The sequence below is a fragment of the Lolium rigidum genome, chromosome 3 (assembly GCF_022539505.1).
Source record: "Lolium rigidum isolate FL_2022 chromosome 3, APGP_CSIRO_Lrig_0.1, whole genome shotgun sequence".
NCBI lineage: Eukaryota > Viridiplantae > Streptophyta > Magnoliopsida > Poales > Poaceae > Lolium > Lolium rigidum.
In genome coordinates, this window is record NC_061510.1 from 50,385,251 (window position 1) to 50,406,675 (window position 21,425).

General features: G+C 43.6%; 1 pseudogene; it reads left to right on the top strand.

Annotated features, from left to right (window-relative positions):
- The first annotated feature begins 270 nt into the window (after nt 1–270).
- On the top strand, nt 271–8,269 carry LOC124694812 (annotated as a pseudogene).
- The last annotated feature ends 13,156 nt before the right edge of the window (nt 8,270–21,425 follow it).

The following is a 21,425-nucleotide window of genomic DNA, read 5'->3' on the forward strand; positions in this document are numbered from 1 at the left end:
ATCTTTAGCACATCTCCTAGATGATTCTATCTTCACCGAAAACCAATGTGGTGAGCATATCCGTTGTAGTGCTCGCAAAGCTAGTTCGGGTGTGTCAAACATCATGCCAACAAATGGAACCTTTGGAACATATCCTTCGAGCGTTGACTCAACCTCAGCCTTCACCATCGCTTTCCTCACCGGAAAGTGTAACACCAGATCCGTGCACGCGAATCAGCTTGCCGATCATTGTTTGAAGGACCTCGCTTCATCTCCTTGGGGATCGACACGATGGCCTCCGACTTCCGGCGGCTGCCCAACGATGTTGATCGCTTGATGTACTAGCTTCGGGAGTTGCATTGAGATCAATGCCACCAAACCAAGTATTCAAATCCGCGAGCCCTTGGCATTCTTCTTCAAAAACAAATATCTGCATGGAATCAATGACATGAATCATTAAGATTTCTTGGTTGCACAACATTTTTTCTAAAGTAATTTTACATCTGTTTTTTACAATCTTCAGTTAAATAACATTCTCCCTTTTTGTCTTTTACAGGTGCAAGTTGTAAATATCTTCCGCAGAAACCCAAGGCAAAACCAGGGGGAAAGATCATGTGACTGTCATGGCAACCAGTATGGCCAAATGAGATGCAGTACTACCTTTACTAATGGGAAACCAGTATGAACTGATAACCAGTATTAGCATGTAGAGGTGCAGTGTAGTGTTCTCTCATGTAGCTCTGCCCTAACTTTGTGTCTACCAGTTACATGCTTTTTTCTTTGTGTGTTCTACATGGTTTGTCCTACCCTTTTGTGTGTTCTACATGCTATCTACATGCTATCTACTTTTGTGTGTTCCATCTTTTTTCTGTGTGTTATATCCTGTGTTCTAACATGCTATCTTTTTTGTGTCCTATGCTCTTTTTCTTAAAACTTGTTACTTTTTGTTTGTCCTATAGTTACATTAGTGGCACATGTAAACATAGCAGTAATTTATTTTTTCTGGCACATGAAAACGTGGGGCATGTAACTATAGTTACATTAGTGGCAACTACTTTTGTCTGAAGGCAGTAGATAGGTCAGCTACCAAGTGCATGTAACATACATTAGTGGCAGCTATAGCTGTTTAAAGACTTGATGATGCCATATTTTTCACTAGATGTAGTAAAGGGAAAGGTTCATGTAACAGAATCACTAGATGTAGTCTGTTCCTATGAACCACAAGGGGCAACTATATTTTTCACTAGATGTAGCAAAGGGAAAGGTTCATGTAACAGAATCTGGTTAAGATAGTACCTCCAGTCAACTGAATTTTTGCAGAGGGATAGACGATGTAGCAGGGGGGAGGGGGGTGCTGGAGGTGATTCCCCTGGACCTGCAAGTCGTCAGATGTAGCAGATCCCTCCCTCAATGTAGCAGATTTTCTCCCTATATGTATGTAGCGGATCCGAAACTAGCAGTGTCCGAAACTATGTGTATGTAGCAGATCTGTTCCTCAATGTAGCAGATCTCACGGTCAAGCTGATTGAATCGATGTAGCAGATTGACCGGTGGCGTGAACTCGGACGAGAGGAGAGGAGTTTTTTTCTCAAGAATCTGGATGTGACTCGTTCTTCCCCGGTTCATCCCTCGTTCTTGGCGTGGTGAAGAAGAAGATGGGGATCCAACGCACATGTAGCAGGGAAGAAGATGGGATCCGATGTAGCTTTATGGTGCGGTCCCCAAAAAAAGTGGCGTTCACGTGGGAGTTGCGGGGGGAGATGCTCGTATGCCGCCGGGGGGTCCCCACGGTGGGCCAAAAAAAGGAAAGTGCGTGGTCCCCACGCTGGTCCAGAAAAGGAAAGCCCACCTGGTCGGACTGACCTCGTTTTACCAGGAATCGAGGTCGACCTCGATGTAGCAGCTCCCTTTATCCATGGTTGCCCGATCTGTTCGTACTTCCTCACTTTCTCAATACCTACTCGCGCACTCAAACATTATTCAGCCTCACCGCTTTGGAGTGTGAACGCGCATTGGCAGATGTTGTTAGCCTGCTTGCGGAGCAAGAGCAGGAGATATAGGAGAGGCGGGGGAGGTTTGGGCGTCTCTGTTCCCTCGCGCCCACGAGGTCGACTCTGCCTTCTCTGGCGGCATAAGCCTCGAGGCGCTGTATCGCAGGGCGTGCTCTGCCATCCATGGCCGGATGGTGGTCGGTGCGGCTCTTCCTTACTCGCCATCGGCCTGGAGAAGGGAGGAAGGATTTGCACGACAAGTTGGATGACTTCCGAGTGTACAATCCAACGGACCATGGATGCGGAAGGGTGGGGTAAGACATCGTTGAGGATGCCAAGAAGGGGTGGTGGAGGAGAAGGAAACATCGGTGAAACTGTAGGTCCATGATCACAGGACAGAAGGCGGACGGGGCTGGCCGCACATCCCATGCGAGGTATGTGGGGGACTCGAGGATGGAAATTTTGGCAAAAAAAGGACCACATCCACGAGTGAATTGTCAAAAAAGACCACCTCCGAGTGAAATTGACAAAAAAAAACCATCTGCGCCGTGACGGCAGGTGCCACGTGTCGTTTGGTGGAGCTTGCCACCACGACGCAGGTGGTCTTTTTTGGCAATTTCACTCAGAGGTGATCCTTTTTAACAATTCACTCGTAGAGGTGGTCCTTTTTGCCAAAAATTCTCGAGGATGAGCAAAATCTTCCTTAGGATGGCGTCAGACTCTTGGGCGCAGCGTTTCATTCGACGCGATGTTTCATTTGCGGGTGCGAAGTTTTATTAGGCACGAATGCATAATGTTTCATTTGACGCGGAGGCGAAGCCATGGATCGATCATTTGATCACGACATGGAGAACTCGGAGGGTGATCAGTGATTGATCGATAAGTGAAGCAGTAGCGTCAGTATTGATCTGATGTTGATGTTTACTATATGTACACAATACAAATTAGCAAAAGAGCTCTAAGCTCCCACCCAGCCTTGGGAGCGCCTGTGGTTGATCGGCAGGTCCCTTTCGCGGGCCCCACATGCTGGGAAGGTTGCGTTGCTTGACCGCTTTGTCGTTCTGGTGGGCACACGATCAAACGAGTACACGACTCTTCCCCACTCCCCAGTCCTCTTCGTCCTCTCCCGGCTGCCGACCTTTCTCTCCCCCTCCCGAAATTCCTGCCACCATATCCGATTGCAGGCGCCTCCACCTCTAATCAGCGGCGCCGATCACCGTCCTGGATCCCCTTCACCTTCCTCTACCAAATCTTCGTCGCCTCGACCTTCTGCCCCTGTTGGAGCCTCCGTGGAGAACCCTAGCTGCGGTGAGGTTGGCCTAATTTCTTCCTCCACACACATCTACGTAGGGAGAGGTATTCACGTGAAGCACAGCCACCTGGTTCACGAGGTGGACGTGTGCCTCTCGGCCCGTGGAGGGGACCTGGGGAGGGCCCCAAGGCATCCCGCTGCGAGATCACGCTACCAGGCGCCACAGCGTGGTGCGCGCCGAGGACGAGGAGGAGTCCAGATACGCCATCATCCACGTCACAGTCAGGAAGATCAAGGAGAAGGAGACGGACATGCGGCATCTCAAAGGGACCAACAAGTGGCATGCCGCAGATGGGGCGGCGGCGTTCTCCGACTCTGATGGAGGAGTTAGTGGAGGTCTGGAGGATGATGAGAAGGACCTGGTGAAGGTCATCGGCACCGAGGACGAGGAGACCGTGCTTTTCAAGGTAATCCACCGATCTCCTTCTCTTCTCAGGAATGGATTGTTAGGAGCTACCCCAGTTAACTATACACGTTTTGTTCAGCATGTTTGATGCGTAAAGAATTTTAACATTCACCTCTAGCCGAGCATCATTTTGTTGTATAATGTGGATGCATCCTCTCAGGAATGGAGTGTTACAACTGTCAATTATACACATTTTAACATTCAGTCTATGCAAGAGTATTTCCCAAGAATCTCATATTGTTGTATATTTGACAAGAGTGACGAGATTGATGGACTGATGGATGTGAGGATGATGGATGGCATTGGTTGGTTGTCTTCAGGTGGTGCTTACCAAGGTGTTTGAGATGGCGCCACTAACGGTGGACAAGGCGCTGGAGCAGTTCGAGGACGTTGACCACGGTTTTTACGCCTTCAGGAACAAGCAGACAGGTGCGTAGTTTCACAGCATGATACCTGCACTTGCATTTGCTTTCCTCCATGTAACAGTTCTTGTGACGTAACTGATTGGTTGCAACCTTCAACTCAACCGAAGTTAACTAAACTTCGAACTACATGGGAGGTGAAAATATGTACAAGAGGAAGGAGGGAGGCTTCGGCCTCATCATCCTCAAGCTGGCCACGCCGTCAAGGAGACCGTGGCCAAGGACAACGGCTAGGAGCAATCCATCGCTTGATGACTACTCTTCTCACATCACCGGCGACGCAGTCACCTCACTAAGTCACTAACAATAGCGTTGTAGTTCATCTGTTTTCCTTTCTTTTTGATGAATGTATGTTTGTCAACTGCCCATTTTCATCAGACAACATGCCAAGTGAACTCGAGCCCTTTTGCAAATTTAGCACGTTTGTTGTGATCCCACACCACTTGCTAATTTACTATTATGAGAAAATATTTTAGTGCTCCGGGAGAATATGCCTTGTGAAAACTACAACATTGATTTATAATTTTTTGACTGTAACGTCCTCGTTGACGTCCAGCGTCGGTCGATTGATTTATAATTTATGGATCTATCGTTAATGAAAACAATCTGGTATTAATTTTGTATAATATGCTCCCACCACCATCACTAAGCCTCAAGGATTTGCATACTGGAAGAATAGAGTGGTCAATCTTTGATTAAATCAATTATTATTCTGTCTTTCTGTTCATGGCTTGCTCCTCGGATGAGTTGTACAATGTGATTTCATACCCAATATATTAACTACTCAGGTATCTTGTTGATCATGGCCATGCTCAAGTTTTTGTAATATTTTTGCGATGGAGGTATTGATTTTGTAACCTAGCATGTGACTTATCGTAGTGCAGAGATTATTCTGCATCATTTGGCAACCGATTACTGCAATAGATGCTACTTATTCTTCCAGGTGACTAATACGTGATTGACCATACAAGTTCCATGTTTACCTCTGAATTTATGGGCATAGTTAGGTCTGTGCTAAAATTGGATCCAATATTAGGTATGCACTAGATCCCAAATTTAGTGAATTCTGAAAACCAAAAATAGGTCTCTATTTTTAGCATGGCCAGTTAGCTCTAGACATAAATGTATCTTCTTATGTTTTCTGAGTAACTATCCTTAAGGTGACCACTAAGTAGTTTAATGTATAAAATGTCCAAATGTACACAATTCTAACTTTGTATTTGTAGTATATTGCTGGTCTCATCACTTAATGGTGATGCAGAATTGTTGGTGAACCTGAAAAGTGGTCTCAAATATTAACGAAAATGTAAGGTACAAGGCTTTATATTTTCCTTTATGGAAGACAATTTTAGATTATCCTACTCAATTTTATCTATCCATTTCAATAAATATGTACATAAACTGTTCTACATGGAAAATTATGCCTAGGTTTGAATCTAGAGTGGCCCTTTTTCTTCTGAGCGCAGCCGTTCTCATGACACATAACTAATGTAGGCTTTTCTAGAATTGACAAAGCGTTCATGCCCTGTCTCAGAGTTTACAACTCCTGAGCTGACTAGGTATGAGATCACAACATAATATTGATAGTGATGAATGTCTGCCTTCTTCACACCATTGTCATACTATTTTTCTTTCGATCATCATTGCCATGCTATGGACTTCGTACTTGATATCATTTTTTGCTGACCACTTTTTGAACTACCTTTGCTGTGAGATGATTCAGTGGATTCATATGTGCTCACGCAAATTTGGAGAGTTTTTTTTTTGTATCAATTCAGATTCCAGATGCCTTTTTTTTGGAAGCTTCCATATATTCTGCAAGAGTGGCACGAAAATAATTATACCTTTTTTGCAATGGCTTCCTGAGACCGGAGTTATTGATTTTCTCCTTATGAATATAGATCTGTATCTAGGTTAGAGACCAAAGATGAATAGTCAGAGCTTTGGATGGATAATCTACATGACAAGGAGATTACAAGGAAGAAATTCAATTGTTTTTAGCAAGGCCTCCTCAAAACAACCACTTCTCATCCATAGCTTAGGAAGTGCCGAGTGGAACATCTCTATCAGCTTACACTCTCCAGAAGTAGCTTCTGGAACACCAATCAGACATGCAATTATTTCTGCTGTCCATGATTTTCTAAATTGAAAGTTCCCGAAAATAAGAATATCCATAGGCCCTTTGATTGACAGGTTTAGTGCCTGGTAGTAAGGGTATTTGTGGTGTTCTATCTTCCAATTAGAATGTGGTTCCACGACAAAACATTTATTTATGACAATATGAGCATAAAGCCTAGCAAGAAACCTATCTTCCAATTAGAATGTTGTTCCACGACAAAACATTTATTTATAACATTATATTCTATTCTCCAACTAGGCGGCTTTCTTACTATACATTGGAAGTTCTACATCTTTGTAATTACCCGTTATTTCCATAACCTAAATTATTTTCATAGAGGATGGCAGACATTTCGTAATGGCATGTTAGCTCTTTATTGCACATTTCGTTAATGCCATGCCAGCTCTTGGTTTGACCTTTTGTTAATGGCCTATGTGTTTGGTTGCATCCCTACGGTTATAGGGTGGTGGTCATGCGTATGGTCATAGTTCTACTCAATTACTTGTTCGTGCTCATGTGAAATATTTATATCCAAAAGCGCCATCAAAATATTAGAGGTGCAACTTCCTTCTGACCTTGATCGATCAGGTCTTTTTAGTTCCCCTTGCAGCCTTTTGTTTTCTTTATATGCCACAACTTGCAATCTTTATTAGGCGTCCTCGGTTTCTCGCATATTATGTTGAAGTTGTACTGTTTCTTTGCTTTCGTGTATCATTTCTACAAATATACTTTTACATATATGAGAAATTTGATTGTGATGTGATTTTAAGGTGTTATTGCCGTATTGGTATGGGGTGGGGATCACAAGGAGAGGCCAGAGCAAAGTTGGGTAGACGCAGGGCAAGGGAGGACATATCATGACCTGCAAGGTAATGATTTTGGTAGTCTATTCGACAATTTTTATAGGTAATCTACCGATCTCCCTTCTGTGATTTGTGGTTATTGATGCATTAATTTTCCAATTGAGTTCATTTGGCAACCCCAAAACCCATGTTTATTAAGATAGCCCATTAAGTCATAGCAAACGGCCACACCAATGAATGTTCATTTGTGCCCGTTTCATGCCTACAAATGTAATATCATAGTAATCTTTACCTGCTCACAAATATTGTGGTGTTGATAGTGTCAGAGTTTTAAAAAATAACACCAAGTAGAAATTTTGATAGTAATATTTTTGGTATATCTTTAATTTGACAATTGTTGAGAGTGATCGAAAATGTTTTAAATTTTGCGGTAGGATGATTGAGGTCAGATGGTAGCTGACTATGAAAGCTATACATGGAGTGTCGTTAAAAGACTATACTGCTAATAATGAACTTATGGTACAATGCATTACTTTAGTTTATTTGTCTGCTCGGACTTCTGTAAATACCTAGCCTAACAAAAAAATTTGGAATCATATATTTAGATCAAACGTGAATATACTAAGTGTCCTGATCGGATGATATTTTGTTTCTCAATTTTGCTTTGAAATATTGGAGCTCATAAGTTTACTGAAGTATAGACAGTAACGACAAAGGAGGAGCTCTAAACCCCCCGCATTTGTATAAATGAACATATACTATTTGTGGCTGTATAAAGTAGTTTTGGCCTTCATACTTGAAACATGTAGTGTTACCTATGGCTAACTTAATATGAATTTGTGTACTTCGTTGTCTCATGTACATTATATATGCTTGGTCAGATGCTATTTATACAGTTTGCACCTTATGTCCATGACATGATTTTAGTTCATGTTTATCATAGTTAAGCACAAATTTGAATGGCGGTATATGGGGTTTGCCCATCAGGATATGTGCACTCAAAATGGAAAAAAGATGGATCTATTCGATGGATAAGGATATTTCTTGCTTAGATTTTTGTCAAGCGAATTGATACTTTGAATTTTGTGTTTCATATTGGGATTATGGAAGTATGTAAGATGTGTGTATCATGATTTCCCTTATGTTTCACAGTATCTTTGACCAAAGAGCAATTATTTTTTAGTAAGTTTTTGTTTCCTTCTGTTTTGTTATCCTTGCAGTATTACCTTCACAATGATCTGTAACCATGGGCCATGTGCTCGGTCTATGTAATTTATTGGAACTGAAAAGCAGATTATTTCCAAAATGCAATCCTTTGTCAAAGTTCATTTTACTGCCCATTGATGTTCGTAAAAATGAAGGAAATTTGGATTTTCTGCCTTTTGATTTTACCATCCATTATGCGCACGATAAGGAAAAAATACGCCAAGAGCGAATACGCGCGCAGAAAAGCAGCGCGAGGTCCATCTAGTAAGTTTTTATGGAGGAGGGGCCCGAGCGCTGTTTGCATAAGAGGGTACGGCTTCACCGGAGTTGATGATTAAGTTTATTAATACAGGACTAAGAGCAGTTGTGATACTTCCAGCTTGGTAATGATTCACAAACTAGAAGTAGCGATATTGGCAGCTTTTTTGATGATTGAAAACCTAGGTCAAAAGTTAATTTGCGTTCAAGCTACAACTATGAGTCTGAATTTGGGTTGCGCAACATCCTCGTTGTGCCGTGGAGACAATTGAGCAGCAGAGAAGCCCAATTGAATCTGAATGTAATCGTGCTTAGTTGCATCGGAGAGGATAACGATACATACACATGTTTCTGAAAGCATAGGGATTAGGGACACTACAGGAATCGCTCAAGGTGCCGATGGCCACGGGCCCTCGGCGTAGACAGGAGAGGACGTTGGCGTATCCTATGCCGAGGGCTGCCGTCGGCGTAGACCATCGGCAAATGTTGCCCTTGGCGAGACCACACGACCCTTGGCATAGACGCGAGAGGCCGACGGCGATCTACCCCTCGGCGTACGGGCCCTTGGCTGTGACGTCACTTGATGGGAGAAGCTAGAGGGAAAAGAAAAAAAAAGGGGGTAGGCAATGCCGATGGTAGCTCTCGGCATAGACCTGTCGCCGTTTCAGGGCCATCACGGCATGGCTGGGGTGGGCTGCGTGCTCAGGCCTACGCCAACGGCCATAGAGGCACCAAAGGCAGCCGTCGGCGTAGCCCGGCATGCGCCGAGGGCTTCTGTACGCAGGTTTTTTTTGTTAGGCTGGCCTAGCCGGCCTGTGCCGACGCCCCAACATTTGGCCCTCGGCGTAGGGCCAGGCCATCGACACCTCGGCCCATTCCTGTAGTGGGAGTAAGACTTTGACAACATAACCTGTTGCCTGGATTGTTCAATATTCAAAAGATGAAGAACATATTGTGCTAAGATCTAGAATGTAATGGCAATCTAAAAACAAACACCAAAAAAACTAAGAAAAATAATTAGTTACGAACCAATCATTAGTGCTTGTAGGCACTTATTTTTTTCATAATCAAGGACCACGCGTGATTGGAAGTAGCGCGTGTATTGTATTTTCGAAGTTCAATATATTGAGCTGGTTCTTATTTCAATAAACTATGTGAAAAATCAGTTGAAAATAAAATAGGGACTAATTTGTAGCAAAGCTAGACGTGGAGCTTCAAAGACAAAAGAATAGCCAGATTTATTATAATACTAATAATACTAAGAAGATTAAAATATTGACTTATGCAAATGATTGTGTCCATCAATTTATACATGCCTTGTAAAGTATTTAGTAACAACACACTCGATATCAATAAAACTGTCAGACCATGATCCTATACTTTTAACTACCGGTTTAACAAGACTGATGTCTAAGAAACCATTTAAGTTTGAACTTGGATGGTTACAACGGGAAGGTTTTCACGATATGGTTAAAAATGTATGGGAAAAACCAGTATATGCCAGTGGAATAAAAAGATGCAAGCAGTTCGCAAACACCTTTCTGGATGGACGAGTCATACAGCTGGTATTCTTAAAAAGGAGAAGCTTCGCTTATCAACTATCATTGATGAGTAAGAAGCGCTTGCTGAAGCGAGACCGCTTACCAGCATTGAATTAGATTTGAAAAATCAATCTAATACTCAAATAGCGGGTCTTCTTCGGGAAGAAGAGTTGAAATGGTACCAGCGTTCTAAATCCCAATTTATTCTGGAGGGGGATTCAAATACGAGATATTTTCATGGGATTGCCAATGACCGTCAGAGGAAAAAAGCATATTCAATCCCTAGTAAAAGATGAGGGTCTAATTGAAGGCCATGAACAACTCAAATCCTACATTACTAATTATTACAAGAGCTTATTTGATTCTCCAGAAGAGAGTTCCTTCTCTCTCGGTGAGTCCCAAATAGCAGATATACCGCAAGTGTATCAAGAGGAGAATGCTCTTTTAACGGCCCCTTACTTGGAGGAGGAGGTTAAAAAGAGGTTTTCCAAATGGAACATAACAAAGCCCCGGGTCCAGATGGTTTCCTTGCTGAATTTTGTCAGACTTTCTGGGATACCATTAAAGAGGATCTTCTAGAAATGTTCAGTGTTTTACACGCTGGATAGCTAGAATTATTCTGTCTAAATTTTGGTGAGGTTATCTTGTTACTACCCAAATTTAAAGAGGCAGAAAGGATTTAACAATATAGACACGTCTGCCTCTTAAATGTAAGTTTCAAGATTTTCACGAAAGTGGCCACCGTTAGACTGAATACAGTGCTGATCATGTGGTCAGGCCATCTCAAACCGCTTTCATGCAAGGATGTAATATCCTAGATGGGGTTGTAGTTCTACGTGAGGCGGTTCATGAGCTGCATACCAAAAAGATGAATGAGGTAATTAAAAAAACATGACTTCGAGAAGGCTTATGATAAAGTTAATTGGTTTTTTCTTCATCAGATACTCATGATGAAAGGTTTTTCACCCGAGTGAAAATCATTGATCAATAATTTTGTGTATGGAGGAAGTGTTGCGATTCGTGTCAATGATGACACGGGACGCTTCTTTTAGACACGAAAAGGCCTACGCTAGGGCAATCCTCTATCACCACTGTTTTTCAACATTGTGACTGATATGCTCGCTATCTTGATCGAACGAGCTAAATCTGATGGCCAAATTGAAGGTGTGATCCCACATCTTGTTCATGGGGTTTATCAATTCTTCAATACGCGGATGATAGTATCTTATTTATGGAACATGACATCGAAAAAGCTCGAAATTTAAAGCTAATATTGGCAGCTTTCGAGCATTTATCGGGTCTCAAAATAAATTTCCATAAAAGCGAACTGTTCTGCATTGGTGAAGCTCGAACTCAGTCGCCGAATATTCGGAACTGTTTGGCTGTGGGCAGGGCCAGTTTCCTATCAACTATCTAGGCATCCCGATTTATTATCGGAGATTAACTATAGCTGAGTGGAAACTAGTCGAGGAAAGACTCCAGAAGAGACTTAGTAGTTGGAAAGGTAAAATGCTATCCCTCAGAGGAAGACTGGTTCTCATTAATGAAGTACTCACTAACATGGTGTTGTATATGATATCCTTCTTCATCTTGCCAAAAGGTGTGTTACACAAGCTCGATTATTATAGATCGAGATTTTTTTGGCAAGGGGATAGTGAAAAAAAAAGTCGACTGGTCAAGTGGTCTATTGTATGCCGACTCAGAGATGTGGGTGGGCTAGGGGTTCATGACCATGAGGTCAAGAATTCGTCCTTGTTAGGTAAGTGGCTCTTTAAGCTTCTAACAGAACATGGCGTATGGCAGACTATGGTTAAAAGAGAGTACATTGGCGAGAAAACGTTACCCCACATCCATTGAAAACCGGGAGACTCGCATTTCTAGGCAGGCGTAATGGCAACGAAGAAATTTTCTTCAGATATGGTACTTTCAATATTAAGGATGGCAACGAAGAAATTTTCTTCAGATACGGTTCTGGAAGGATACATGGCTAAGGAATATGCTTCTCTCTGAACAATATCCAGCGTTATACAACATTGTTCGTCGCAAAAAGTGATACCATTGCTTTAGTAATGGCAACCTCACCTTCGGCAGTAACGTTTAGACGGGATTTAATCGGTCCGAGACTTCTTGCATGGAATGCCTTACTTCTACGTTTGGAATCCATTCAATTGTCTGAAGGGCATGATGAATTTTGTTGGAACTTATAATTCAATGGAAAGTTCTCTGTAAGTTCGTTGTACAATGCAATTATCCAACCTGAAATACCAGTTGATAAAAACAAGAAAATTTAGAAGACGAAAATAGTCCTCAAAATTAAGATTTTTGGCTGGTATTTGCGTTGAGGTGTAATCCTAACCAAAGATAATCTTGTAAAACACAATTGATATGGGAGTACACGATGTGTTTTCTGTCACCACAACGAGACGATTAAGCACTTATTCTTCTAATGTTGCTTTGCCAGGTCTATATGGTCATGCATCCAAGTAGCTTCTGATCTGTATCCCCCGACTAGTGTAGCCAATACCTTTGGTAATTGGCTTCATGGTATCGATCACATATTTATAATGTTTATTAGAGTGGGGGCGATTCTCATTATATGGTCGCTATGTCTGTGTAGAAATGACAAAGTTTTTAATGATACGAATTGTTCTCTCTTGCAAGTTATCTACAGATATATTGCTACTCTCCGTTCGTGGTTTGTGTTGCAGAAGATGGAGAATTGTGACCTCTTTACGAAGGTCTGTACACGGTTGTAGGACACGGCGAGAGATACTTTTTCCCTACATTGGTGGCAGCATAATCTACGAATTGGGCCTCCATTTTCAACTTAGGCGTCTTATAGTTGCTCATGTTTTGATATGTAATTCGCCTTTTTATCTACCACTTCAGAGTTTTGAAACTAATTAAACGGCTGTGTACATCTTAACTATGCAGAGGTTGGGTGTAATTGCTTTCATAAGTAATAAAGCGCCCATTATCTAAAAAATATCAATAAAATAAATCTTTGAATTTTTGTTTCTGACCCGACAAAGATGAAATTCACTGATAAAAGATGCATTAAATTGTTTTTTTTGCGGGGAAAGATGCATTAAATTCAGAAAGTCTTTGCTTCAGTGTACTCGTCTTTACAACACAATTTATAATTGAGTTTTATTTAACTCACAATTTGATATTGGATCTCATCAGATTAGACATTTTAGTCTTTTTCTGTATTGACATTATTCAATTTTTTTATATACACCTTCATACTCAAATCTTTTTGTATGTTTTCCGAAGTAATCTATATATATATATATATATATATATATATATATATATATATATATATATATATATATATGATAAATACTTCCTACCCCTGAGTGTAGTTACACCCATATCTAATATACTACCATACGGAATAAGTCAGCATGTAGTTTGCATTATATATACGAAATACATGTATATGTATACGTAAAAAATGAGTCTACGTAAAAAAATGTGCATAATGCCTACAAAATATTATATATACTACCAAAATAATTTTATATACTTCATACTACATGTACATACTCTTAGGTATGATAGATACCCTCTAGATTATGAGAAACACGCGTGGGTGTAACTACACCCGGGTGTAGTATGAATATGGGCACCTAGGAGCTGGGCACCATGCTTCCTGACCGTACGATGGGTATCTTGATCTTGCAATCAGAACGGGTTTGTATTATCGGGTTTGACCCATTAACTTTGGTATTTTTGGAAATATTTACATGCAGGCTGCATGAGAAAAAAGAAAATTATTTTAAAATTACCAAATATATTGTTGCCTTGTTGGGTGAGTTGTTTATAATTGCATGCATGAAATTCCTTGTATGCATCGTCTAAGAATACTGGGCTTTTATACTCGCAAAAAGGTATGTGTAGTTTTCTCTTTTTTGGGCGAGATTAAAGGTATATGGCGGGCCATATTTTTTTAATTTAAAAGATTGCATCGTCCTTCATTAGTGGGCTTTTAATATGAAGAACTAGCACAAAGCCCGTGCGTTGCTACGGTGTCACATTAAATCAAAGGTTATTCTTTCATATGTTTATATTCGTGTGACGATACCTCTCAATTTGTGCGCAAGGCCATCCTTCTCTCTCGCGATATTCTTCCTCCCACAGCCACCCTATCGCTCCATGGCGCCAGCTTGAGCTGCGCGATACCGCACCGGTTCCTCCCGATATGCCGCATGTCTCATGATTCCTCTTGTTCCTCTCTTCCTTAGCTCCAACGTCCCGGCCGTCGCTTGCCATGCCGCTACCATCTCCTCTACCGTCAGCTGTAAGCCTTCTCATGCTTTGTTGCTAATATTATCCCTTGCTTTTTATTTCTATTAAAAAATCCATCCTTGTTTTCTTTTATTTTTAACAAAAATAATATTTTTTGTCAAACCAAATGACCTTCAACAGGACCCATCCGAGAGTTAAAAACCTATACGCCGCGCCGTGCCCCGCCACGAGCGCTTGGGCCAGGCCCAGTTAGCGCTTTGTTATTTTCGTGCGTACATTTTTTTTCTCCGGTGTGGTCTGATTTTGTAAAGTTTGGTCGGGTTTCTGTTTCATTCATTTCTTCTGGCTTTTTCGTTTTTTATTTTGCTTGAAATGTTTAGATTTTTTTTAAGTACAGATTTTTTAAAAAAATCACCGTGCGTTGCATCGAAAAAAACAGAGGCACAAACACTGGCGAATCACCCGTGATGACACTTCTCCTCTTTGCCACCCTGGATGAAGATGGTCACATTTCTACTATTCATGAAGAACATGATTAATCCTAAGAATATAATTTTGCGAGGCTCTCGCTCGCTTGTTATGAACATTTGCGGCATCCTTGTGTGGTCTACACTTGGTGTTCCTCAACAAAGGTCGCTTATTAAAAAGGAGATGGATCGAGAGTTAAATAAATTAACTTTTTTTAAATCCTTTTACTACTCAATCAAATTTTCGCCTAAAGTTGATTGATGTGCCTAATTGAATTCCAGTGTGGAGCCACGGATTTTCTAGATAATATATTTTGACCCTTCAGCAACAGCTATATAGGAAGTCCCAACATAATGTCGTCCAGGTCTATGCGTTTTGACCTTTTTGAATCGTTGTCTTTTGACTTGTGGCCCACAAAACTAAAATATATTTGAAGTAATATTTATTCATAACATTTCCAAGTACTTTGATATTGTACACTGAAAAGGAACATAATAATATGCTAAGTACCAAAAATGAGCAATGAAGAAATAAATTAAAAAATATTCAGAATATGTATTTTTTTTACCAAGTAAAATAGTCACACTCTGTCAAAAATAGTATAACTCATAATCCCCTCCCTTGTCTTCTCATAAATCCCCTCTCCTCCCTTCTCTATACCTCAATTCTCCACGGCCGCTGTGTCCTCCGCTTTTGTGGCAAGACAATGAATCCATTCTGCTAGCTGATTGCAAGTATACGCACATGTGCAACCCTGCTATTTCTTTCTACATCCGCACGCACGCATGTTTGGCCGAAGGCTGCCGCCTCTGTTGCATGCACACAGCCAGCTCACTCATCCCGGCTGCTTGCCGCGAATTTTGTTTTAAGCCTGAATTTGCTGAAGTTGTTTTTGGTCCTAACCATAAACACGGTGCCCGACTCTGTTCCCCATGTTGCAGTGTTCTTCTTCTTCGTCAGCCCACCTCAGATCCCTCACGCTCGGCAAGGAGCAGGTGGCCGTGGTCGAGAGCGGGCACCCATCTTGCTTGCAGCCCCATGGTCGTGTGTTTGTGTATAGTACGTCTCGGAGCAGAGTTCGTTTAGAAATTTGCCTCTCGTATACTGCTGATTTTGCAACGCCAAAAGGCCTCGTCTCTCGTCTAGCCATCCCTATTGTGAGATTAAGCCATGTATGTATCAATTTAATTTAAAATATGCAAATTATTGATTAGATGGAATTTACATTCAGAATCAAAAGAAAACACGGTACAACGTTTTCAAGATTCAGAATAACAGACATAGGAGTAGTGTTCAGTGGCGTTGGGGAGGGAGTCCTGGACGGCCTTCCCTCGACTGGTGTCGATGCGGCTGCTGCGGCAACCCGCTCATCTCCTCCCCGGCACCGGCATCTCTTCCTTTCCCCTGCACCCCCAACACTGCTGCTCCTCCTCCCTTACCCTTCGTCCGTCCGCGAGCCCGAGGGAGTCTTGGAAGGCGGTGAGACGCGCGCAGGTCTTGGATTCCCCGAGCCCGAAGGCCTTTTCCCTGGCGGCCTCCTCAAAGAGCGCGGTGGCAAAATACGCTCAGAGCGTTGGCTCTAGGCGCGCTGCGGCGAGCTCACAGCGTTGGCCCTCCTCAAGGCGCGCGTGCATCAGCGGCGGCGGCGGAGACGTGGAGGGCCAGTGGGCCATCCTCGCTCGGACTTCAGTACATCTGGCCGCCTTCCCCTTGCCCTGTTCCCTGGAGAACATCCGACGAGCGTTCCGCGTCCTGTTTTCTGCACAGCTCACCGGCGGCCGAACCCCTCGCTTGGACGAAAATCTCTCGGCTCGCGAGACCCTGACCCGAGATCTCGGCTTCCACTCCGTCTCCCGGCCTGCAAGATCCTGCCCCGGCTAATTCCACCTGCTGGGTCCCCTCTATGAGTCAGCGCTCAGCAATCTAATTCTCCGCCGTGAAACAACGCGCAATCCGGCGAGTTTATGCGGTTGATTTGGTGGGAATTTTCTAGTTTTTTCCTGGGAATCGCAGGCGGAATAGAGGAGCTATATATAGGTGGATTTTCGTGAAGAGAAAGCAAGAGATTAGGTGGAAATCTATCGGGATCGATAGCAGCCGTGTTGGGTACGAACTCGGGGAAAGGAATTCCAAGTTTAGAGGACGGATGGGAGAAGAAGGGGAGGGACGAACCGGTACATGGCATCTGTCCGTAATATGCGATTTGGTGGGAGGGCAAAACGGTCCAAAATAATGTTGGACGAAAATTTTGGCAGAAACCTTAGCTCCTTTATTATTACTAGCAAAAGTGCCCGTGCGTTGCATCGGGAAAATAAATACTAAACCATTATAGCAAATGATTCACACATTAATACACACATAATATTTTGATGACGGTTCAGAAATTTAGAATTCAAAACATCCGTACTACTCAATTTTTTCCAGACAATCTAGCTAGCAGAGCACAGTAACCCTAGTCTTACTTTTGCCTTTTCCCATTATCTCCTTCAATATATCATGGGCGGAAAAGGATATCTATATAGTCTCTAAATAAACCTGATTAGGTTTGCATTAATATGGTGGACTTTCTAAGTGACAATCTATTTAACTGTGCTATATATAACACATCATTATTTACCTCGTTGCTAGGCAGCAACCAACTCCACCATCTATATCTGTCGCCCCACAAGGGCCACGACGCCCCCTTGCCAGGGCCGCTTACGGCTTCACCTTCAACGCAGGCATTGTCTCTAACATGGTGAACCACCATTTCGTCCTTCCCATCCAGGACTCCGACAATAATGCGTCCTCGAAGTTTTCCATCATTCCCATCCAGCTGGTATGAACCTTTTTTTGTTGCTCCTACCTCATTCCTCGATGTAAGGGCATCTCCACCGGACCGACGCGGACACGGAAATGACTATTTTTTTCAACTTTCCCGCAAGCGCCTGCCCTACCGGTAGTGTCATTTTTTACTGCAAAGGGCGGACCAGTATGGGTCATGCATTAGATTAGGAAGGCGAGAGAAATAGGAATATGCCTTTTGTATGGCTATCACAGCCATTAATTTAGGTAAAAGAGAGAGGGGTCAGGCAGACCATGTGACGGATACATGTACGCACGTACAGTGTTCGCCTAGATGCAAAACCTCCGTAAGTTTAGTCCAAATGTATGTCCGTCGCGGGAACATACCAGTCACTATGCGTCCAACGGCTGGACTGGAGGTAGACCCATGTTTTATCTGGGTAGACCAAAATGGACATTTTTGTGTCTGTTTGCGTCAGGCCATAGGAGATTACCTAAGAATTTTATTTTTCAACTTTGTTGTATTTCAAAAAATGTTGTCAAAAATGTTTGCTCTTTTCTTTTTCCACAAACACCTTTTTTCATTTCTCTTATTTTTGAGGGGGGAAACAGCCATCACTTTATTAAATGGGAATGCTCATTGGAAATTCTGAATACAAATTGGGTCTGGGGTTAACAAGCCAAACGAGCGAGTACCAAAATCTAGGCTGAAGCAACGGGCTACGACGGGCCGTCTGTTGTTTGTGCAAAACGAAAGAGCCCAAGTAGACCGCCGCCGCTTAGAGCCTACTTCAAGCGCCAGCTCGAGCTAGATCAAAGCTTCGGCGTCACGGCGGCTGGGGATGCGCGAGGCTCCCTCTCAGAGAGCGGCACCCTCATTTTCTTCTCTTTCCGCGCGTCCTCTTGTTCCTCCGCTTCCGTCGATCCCAGCCCAGCGCTCGCCATGCCGTCCACCAAGGCTCCAGCTGGGGGTATTTTTCCCTAGATTTCCTCACGTTTCCTTACCTTCCTTTTTTTTCATCTGCCTTCCTTTGCTCGCTCGAGGGTCACGGCCGCCAATCAGCAATTCCTTTCTAATCAGATTTTAGTGAGGTGGCTTGTTGATTCCAGAAAACTGGACGTACTTAAACCGGCCGAACTTTTTATGCTGTACCGAGGTGGGACTATTGAGCGCTGATGCAGCTTTTGATGTAACGGATTTCAGGAGACTTGCTGCCCATGGATGCAGACCATGCCCACCAACACAACGTGGCCCAAGCGGAATCTAGAACAGTTCGCAGCACGACGGACCGACGCCCACACGCCCACACGTTCCTTCCGGCCCATACGCCCACACATTCTGATCCACGTTCGAAGACGTAGCTGCCACATTTCTTCTTCCTTGCAACGCCAGAAAAGGGGACACGCAGGAGGTGCGCTAGATCGACTCGAGATCATTATAAGCTGAGTATGAGCCAATTTTATGACTCAACCTTTCACTCGACTCAATCAGAGCTCGCTCGAATTTTAATTGTGATCATGATTTTGATACATACAATATCTATTTGTAAATATAAATTATGGTTTTATATTGATATTTAAATTAAACAAAGATTCAAAATTGCTGACGGAACCAAGTGATGTGACCAAGTAGAGCAACAGCCCAACTATCTGTACGAATACAACGAGCAGCAGCCCCCAATCGGAAAGAGCAGCAGCAGTTTCCATCAGAAAGAGCAGGACGCGGCCGAAATCGCTCGCTGCCGCTCCTCATCCAGAAGCTTCAGGTGCTCTGAAATCAGCCGGTCCTCATCCACCTCTCTAGTTGGTCAGAATCGGAAGTTGCTTCTAACCCCGAGACCCCATCTTTCTCAACCTTGAGCCATCATCTCTGCCCGTCCCCAACCCAAGTGGTGCGGCGCCAGCCCCTCCCCTCTCCTCGCGTGACGCCCGCCACTCTGCCCCTTCCCATCCTATTTTTACTTTTTCTCATCAAGATCCCTCCGCGACGGTCGAGTCCGGCGGCCGCTCCATCTCTCTCTGGTGCTCGCCGCTGAAGCTTGGTTTATTTCTCTTCCACCCTCCATAGCCTCCCCCGCCTACCACTCCGACGCATCCTGCGATAACACACTGCCGCCATCGACGCCACCCTGCTGTGCGTTCCGACGGCCGGCTCCGCCAAGTTCCGACCCGACCGTTTCTGCTCGAGGCTGCTTCCAGCGACGGGGCGGTAGAGGAGCTGCGCGCCTATTCCGGTACCAACCACCAGCAGCGGGCCTGCAGCGCGCTGTCTGGGAGCGGAGCGGGAGGCACAAGAAGGGGGGCTAGTGCGTCGCGGGCCTGCGCCTGTCTCGGTGGCAGCAGGAAAAATAAAACTGAACCGGTACCATGGCAGATTGTAGTATTATGAGATTTAGTGGGAGGGCAAAACGGTCCCAAAAAAAGCGTTGACGAAACTTTTCTAGAAACCTTAGCTCCTTTATTATTAGGTATAGATATAGATAGGTATAGACTAGCAAAAGTGCCCGTGCGTTGCACCGGGAGAAACTCATACTCGAACCTCTAGTGAATCATACCTAATAACACTTCTTCTTGGTGCCATCATCAACGTCGATGGTCACATTTTCTCCTATTTTGATTAATCCTAAAATAATGAGCTTGCGAGGCTCTCAGTGCACTGACTTGTACACAAACTTGTTATGATTGTCATCACGACCCTTATATAATTTATCCATAACATATGCACTACTTTAATATTATACACTAAAAAAGCATAATAATATATTTAATAAAAAATTGGCAATGAGAAAATGTATCGACGATACTCAGATATAGATTGTGCCTCGTCAACTAACCAAGATGCAACCCATGTCAATTGTGCGTAACTAAAAGAATAATCATTATACAAACGTTCGGCTAGCTAACGCAAACAACTATAGAGTAAAAGTAGCATGAGGTGTATCTGGGGCACCTTTTCATTGTGTCAGAATATAAACCCTCTCCATTGACCCGCCATTATTAGTAAACTTTCCGCTCTCATTTTCCTTTTTGAGGACGAGTGGTGCTCTGATTTTAACGCTGCAGGCGATCACACTCAAATATTTCAGTACTTGCCCGTAACGAGTATTCCAATTCACTTGCCCTTCGACTGCAAATGTTGCATGGAAACAGAAGTTTCAGAAAATTTTCTCAATCAACAAGCCTAAACTTGCAAATTTAGTTGTAGCAAGCATCAGGCTAACACCATTATTTTGACCAGAGGAGTGCTTCACCGAGTCGGTCTCCACCTGAACCTGAATCATGCCATGCGTCTGCTACAGCCTACATCAAACAACACATCAGAGCGTGCATCGGTCATCACTTGCACAAATGACAAACATGATCACCTGTTATCAGCAATTCAACATCTATGTTATTATCTGAGTTCTGCGATTTATTCATACAGAGTTAGCAGCGAAACATTAGCAAATCGAAAGCATCTGGCTGCTCTGAATTTTGCTGCTTCATTCTCGAAGGAGTGAGAATGAAGCGCACCCAAGGCTTCTCCTTGGCAACCAGCTGTAGTGTACGATGCGGCTGCAGCCTAGCAAGTAGAACCTCCTGACCACGGAGTCGCCATGGCAACGGGCACCGGCCGCTCTGCGCGTTCGCATGGACTGAGTTCGTGGGCGACACGTTGGACGAACATGCAAACGAAGGGCGACAGGGAGTGGTTGCCACTGTCGATCCGGTTGTCGAGGCCCTGTAGCCGGGACCTCGGCGCCGCATCCGTCTCCCTCCAGGACTGCGATGATAAGTATCTGCCGAGGGGGGCCCTGACCGAGTCACCACGGCAACCTGTTGCCGTCGTGGCGGCCTTGGAGTTGAGGACGAGCGCAAGGCCAGGTCGTGGTGGAGTAGCAA